Genomic DNA, 7,156 nt, shown 5'->3' with positions numbered 1-7,156 from the left:
TGTCCGAATATAGTCGTCCAATATATCGATCTTTATGTCTCGACCACTTAGAGACTCCTCGTCATGTCCCCGATCTCATCCGGGACTCCGAACTCCTTCGGTACATCAAAACTCATAAACTCATAATATAACTGTCATCGAAACCTTAAGCATGCGGACCCTACGGGTTCGAGAACAATGTAGACATGACCGAGACACGTCTCCGGTCAATAACCAATAGCGGAACCTGGATGCTCATATTGGCTCCTACATATTGTACGAAGATCTTTATCAGTCAGACCGCATAACAACATACGTTGTTCCCTTTGTCATCGGTATGTTACTTGCCCGAGATTCGATCGTCGGTATCTCAATACCTAGTTCAATCTTGTTACCGGCAAGTCTCTTTACTCGTTTCGTAATACATCATCTCGCAACTAACTCATTAGTTGCAATGCTTGCAAGGCTTATGTGATGTGCATTACCGAGAGGGCCCAGAGATACCTCTCCGACAATCGGAGTGACAAATCCTAATCTCGAAATACGCCAACCCAACATGTACCTTTGGAGACACCTGTAGAGCTCCTTTATAATCACCCAGTTACGTTGTGACGTTTGGTAGCACACAAAGTGTTCCTCCGGCAAACGGGAGTTGTATAATCTCATAGTCATAGGAACATGTATAAGTCATGAAGAAAGCAATAGCAACATAGTAAACGATCGAGTGCTAAGCTAACGGAATGGGTCAAGTCAATCACATCATTCTCCTAATGATGTGATCCCGTTAATCAAATAACAACTCTTTGTCTATGGTTAGGAAACATAACCATCTTTGATTAATGAGCTAGTCAAGTAGAGGCATACTAGTGACACTCTGTTTGTCTATGTATTCACACATGTATTATGTTTCCGGTTAATACAATTCTAGCATGAATAATAAACATTTATCATGAAATAAGGAAATAAATAATAACTTTATTATTGCCTCTAGGGATATTTCCTTCAGTCTCCCACTTGCACTAGAGTCAATAATCTAGTTCACATTGCCATGTGATTTAACACCAATAGTTCACATCATTATGTGACCAACACTCAAAGGGTTTACTAGAGTCAATAATCTAGTTCACATCGCTATGAGATTAACACACAAAGAGTACTAAGGTGTGATCATGTTTTGCCTGTGAGAGAAGTTTAGTCAACGGGTCTGCCATATTCAGATCCGTATGTATTTTGCAAATTTTTATGTCAACAATGCTCTGCACGGAGCTACGATAGCTAATTGCTCCCACTTTCAATATGTATCCAGATTGAGACTTAGAGTCATCTAGATCAGTGTCAAAATTTGCATCGACGTAACCCTTTACGACGAACCTTTTTGTCATGTCCATAATCGAGAAACATATCCTTATTCCACTAAGGATAATTTTGACCGCTGTCCAGTGATCTACTCCTAGATCACTATTGTACTCCCTTACCAAAATCAGTGTAAGGTATACAACATATCTGGTACACAGCATGGCATACTTTATAGAACATATGGCTGAGGCATAGGGAATGACTTTCATTCTCTTTCTATCTTCTGCCGTGGTCGGGTTTTGAGTCTTGCTCAACTTCACACCTTGTAACAGAGGCAAGAATCCTTTCTTTGCTTGATCCATTTTGAACTTCTTCAAAACTTTGTCAAGGTATGTGCTTTGTGAAAGTCCAATTAAGCGTCTTGATCTATCTCTATAGATCTTAATGCCCAATATGTAAGCAGCTTCACCGAGGTCTTTCATTGAAAAACTCTTATTCAAGTATCCTTTTATGCTATCCAGAAATTCTATATCATTTCCGATTAGCTATATGTCATCCACATATAATATCAGAAATGCTACAGAGCTCCCACTCACTTTCTTGTAAATACAGGCTTCTCCAAAAGTCTGTACAAACCCAAATGCTTTGATTACACTATGAAAGCATTTATTCCAACTCCGAGAGGCTTGCACCAGTCCATAAATGGATCGTTGGAGCTTGCACACTTTGTTAGCTCCTTTTGGATCGACAAAACCTTTCGGCTGCATCATATACAACTCTTCTTCCAGAAATCCATTCAGGAATGCTGTTTTGACATCCATCTGCCAAATTTCATAATCATAAAATGCGGCAATTGCTAACGTGATTCAGACAGACTTAAGCATCGCTACGGGTGAGAAGGTCTCATCGTAGTCAATCCCTTGAACTTGTCAAAAACCTTTTGCGACAAGTCGAGCTTTGTAGACAGTAACATTACCATTAGCGTCAGTCTTCTTCTTGAAGATCCATTTATTCTCAATTGCTTGTCGATCATTGGGCAAGTCAACCAAAGTCCACACTTTGTTCTCATACATGGATCCCATCTCAAATTTCATGGCTTCAAGCCATTTTGCGGAATCTGGGCTCACCATCGCTTCTTCATAGTTCGTAGGTTCATCATGATCTAGTAGCATGACTTCCAGAACAAGATTACCGTACCACTCTGGTGCGGATCTTACTCTGGTTGATCTACGAGGTTCAGTAGTAACTTGTTCTGAAGTTTCATGATCATCATCATTAGCTTCCTCACTAATTGGTGTAGGTGTCACAGAAACCGGTTTCTATGATGTACTACTTTCCAATAAGGGAGCAGGTACAGTTACCTCATCAAGTTCTACTTTCCTCCCACTCACTTCTTTCGAGAGAAACTCCTTCTCTAGAAAGGATCCATTCTTAGCAACGAATGTCTTGCCTTCGGATCTGTGATAGAAGGTGTACCCAACTGTCTTCTTTGGGTATCCTATGAAGACACATTTCTCCGATTTGGGTTTGAGCTTATCAGGATGAAACTTTTTCTTATAAGCATTGCAACCCCAAACTTTAAGAAACGACAACTTTGGTTTCTTGCCAAACCACAGTTCATACAGTGTCGTCTCAACGGATTTAGATGGTGCCTTTTTTTCGTGAATGAAGCTGTCTCTAATGCATAACCCCAAAACTATAGTGGTAAATCGGTAAGAAACATCATAGATTGCACTATATCCAATAAAGTACGGTTATGACGTTCGAACACACTATTATGTTGTGGTATTCCAGGTGGTATGAATTTGTGAAACTTTTCCACATAGTTTTAATTGAAGACCAAACTCGTAACTCAAATATTTGTCTCAGCGATCAGATCGTAGAAACCTTATTTTTCTTGTTACGATGATTTTCCACTTCACTCTGAAATTCTTTGAACTTTTCAAATGTTTCAGACTTATGTTTCATCAAGCAGATATACCCATATCTGCTCAAATCATATGTGAAGGTCAGAAAATAACGATACCCGCCGCGAGCTTTAACACTCATCGGATCGCATACATCAGTATGTATTATTTCCAATAAGTCAGTTGCTCGCTCCATTGTTCCGGAGAACGGAGTCTTTAGTCATCTTGCCCATAAGGCATGGTTCGCAAGCACCAAGTGATTCATAATCAAGTGATTCCAAAATCCCATCAGCATGGAGTTTCTTTATGCGCTTTACACCAATATGACCTAAATGGCAGTGCCACAAATAAGTTGCACTATCATTATTAACTTCGCATCTTTTGGTTTCAATATTATGAATATGTGTATCACTACGATCGAGATCCAATGAACTATTTTCATTGGGTGTGTAACCATATAAGGTTTTATTCATGTAAACAGAACAACAATTTATTCTCTTACTTAAATGAATAACCATATTACAATAAACATGATCAAATCATATTCATGCTCAACGCAAACACCAAATAACACTTCTTTAGGTTCAACACTAATCCCGAAAGTATAGGGAGTGTGCTATGATGATCATATCAATCTTGGAACCACTTCCAACACACATCGTCACTTCACCCTTAACTAGTCTCTATTTATTCTACAACTCCCGTTTCGAGTTACTAATCTTAGCAACTGAACTAGTATCAAATACTGAGGGGTTGCTATAAACACTAGTAAAGTACACATCAATAACATGTATATCAAATATACTTACGTTCACTTTGCCATCCTTCTTATCCGCCAATCACTTGGGGTAGTTCCGCTTCCAGTGACCAGTCCCTTTGCAGTAGAAGCACTTAGTCTCAGGCTTAGGACCAGACTTGGACTTCTTCACTTGAGCAGCAACTTGCTTGTTGTTCTTCTTGAAGTTCCCCTTTTTTCCTTTGCCCTTTTCTTGAAACTAGTGGTCTTGTCTACCATCAACACTTGATGTTTTTCTCGATTTCTACCTTCGTCAATTTCAGCATTACGAAGAGCTTGGGAATCATTTCCGTTATCCCTTGCATATCATGGTTCATCACGAAGTTCTACTAACTTGGTGATGGTTACTAGAGAATTCTGTCAATCGCTATTTTATCTGTAAGATTACTCCCACTTGATTCAAGCGATTGTAGTACCCAGACAATCTGAGAACATGCTCACTAGTTGAGCGATTCTCCTCCATCTTTTAGCTATAGAACTTGTTGGAGACTTCATATCTCTCAACTCGGGTATTTGCTTGAAATATTAACTTCAACTCCTGGAACATCTCATATGGTCCATGACGTTCAAAACATCTTTGAAGTCCCGATTCTAAGCCGTTAAGCATGGTGCACTAAACTATCAAGTAGTCATCATATTGAGCTAGCCAAACGTTCATAATGTCTGCATCTGCTCCTGCAATAGGTCTGTCACCTAGCGGTGCATCAAGGACATAATTCTTCTGTGCAGCAATGAGGATAAACCTCAGATCACGGATCCAATCCGCATCATTGCTACTAATATCTTTCAACACAATTTTCTCTAGGAACATATCAAAATAAACATATGAAAGCAACAACGCAAGCTATTGATCTACAACATAATTTGCAAAATACTACCAGGACTAAGTTCATAATAAATTTAAGTTCAATTAATCATATTACTTAAGAACTCCCACTTAGATAGACATCTCTCAAATCCTCTAAGTGATCACGTGATCCAAATCAACTAAACCATGTCCGATCATCACGTGAGATGGAGTAGTTTCATTGGTGAACATCACCATGTTGATCATATATACTATATGATTCACGCTCGACCTTTCGGTCTCCGTGTTCCGAGGCCATATCTGTATATGCTTGGCTCGTCAAGTATAACCTGAGTATTCCGCGTGTGCAACTATTTTGCACCCATTATATTTGAACATAGAGCCTATCACACCCGATCATCACGTGGTGTCTCAGCACGAAGAACTTTCGCAACGGTGCATACTCAGGGAGAACACTTCTTGATAATTAGTGAGAGATCATCTTAAAATGCTACCGTCAATCAAAGCAAGATAAGATGCATAAAAGATAAACATCACATGCAATCAATATAAGTGATATGATATGGCCATCATCATCTTGTGCTTGTGATCTCCATCTTCGAAGCACCATCATGATCACCATCGTCACCGGCGCGACACCTTGATCACCATCATAGCATCGTTGTCGTCTCGCCAATCTTATGCTTCCACGACTATCGCTACCGCTTAGTGATAAAGTAAAGCATTACAGTGCAATTGCATTGCATACAATAAAGCGACAACCATATGGCTCCTGCTAGTTGCCGACAACTCGGTTACAAAACATGATCATCTCATACAATAAAATTTAGCATCATGTCTTGACCATATCACATCACAACATGCCCTGCAAAAACAAGTTAGACGTCCTCTACTTTGTTGTTGGAAGTTTTACGTGGCTGCTACGGGCTTAAGCAAGAACCAATCTTACCTACGCATCAAAACCACAACGATAGTTTGTCAAGTTGGTGTTGTTTTAACCTTCGCAAGGACTGGGCGTAGCCACACTTGGTTCAACTAAAGTTGGAGAAACTGACACCCGCCAGCCACCTGTGTGCAAAGCACGTCGGTAGAACCAGTCTCGCGTAAGCGTACGCGTAATGTCGGTCCGGGCCGCTTCATCCAACAGTACCGCCGAACCAAAGTATGACATGCTGGTAAGCAGTATGACTTATATCGCCCACAACTCACTTGTGTTCTACTCGTGCACAACATCAACACATAAAACCTAGGCTCGGATGCCACTGTTGGGGAACGTAGTAATTTCAAAAATTTCCTACGCACACGCAAGATCATGGTGATGCATAGCAACGAGAGGGGAGAGTGTTGTCTACGTACCCTCGTAGACCGACAGCGGAAGTGTTATGACGACGCTGTTGATGTAGTCGTACGTCTTCACGGCCCGACCGATCAAGCACCGAAACTACGGCACCTCCGAGTTCTAGCACACGTTCAGCTCGATGACGATCCCCGGACTCCGATCCAGCAAAGTGTCGGGGAAGAGTTCCGTCAGCATGACGGCGTGGTGAAGATCTTGATGTTCTACCGTCGCAAGGGTTCGCCTAAGCACCGCTACAATATTATTGAGGATTATGGTGGAAGGGGGGCACCGCACACGGCTAAGAGAACGATCACGAAGATCAACTTGTGTCTATGGGGTGCCCCTGCCCCCGTATATAAAGGAGTGGAGGAGGGGAGGGACGACCCTCTCTATGGCGCGCCCTAGGGGAGTCCTACTCCCACCGGGAGTAGGATTCCCCCTTTCCTAGTCCAACTAGGAGTCCTTCCAAGTAGTAGGAGTAGGAGACAAGGAAGGGGAAGAGGGAATAGAAGGAAGGAGGGGGCGCCGCCCCTCCCCCTAGTCCAATTCGGACTAGTCAATGGGGGGGGGGGGGCGGTCTGCCTCTCCCTCTCCCCTAAAGCCCAATAAGGCCCATATACTTCTTCCCCGTATTCCCATAGCTCCCCGGTACTCCGAAAAATACCCGAACCACTCGGAACCTTTCCGATGTCCGAATATAGTCGTCCAATATATCGATCTTTACGTCTCGACCACTTCGAGACTCCTCGTCATGTCCCCGATCTCATCCGGGACTCCGAACTCCTTCGGTACATCAAAATTCATAAACTCATAATATAACTGTCATCAAAACCTTAAGCGTGCGGACCCTACGGGTTCGATAACAATGTAGACATGACCGAGACACGTCTCCGGTCAATAACCAATAGCGGAACCTGGATGCTCATATTGGCTCCTACATATTCTACGAAGATCTTTATCGGTCAGACCGCATAACAACATACGTTGTTCCCTTTGTCATCGGTATGTTACTTGCCCGAGATTCGATCGTC

The sequence above is a fragment of the Triticum dicoccoides genome, chromosome 5A, assembly GCF_002162155.2.
Source record: "Triticum dicoccoides isolate Atlit2015 ecotype Zavitan chromosome 5A, WEW_v2.0, whole genome shotgun sequence".
NCBI classification, from domain to species: Eukaryota; Viridiplantae; Streptophyta; class Magnoliopsida; order Poales; family Poaceae; genus Triticum; species Triticum dicoccoides.
The sequence above is the reverse complement of the archived record's forward strand: the minus strand, read 5'-3'. Positions refer to the sequence as shown.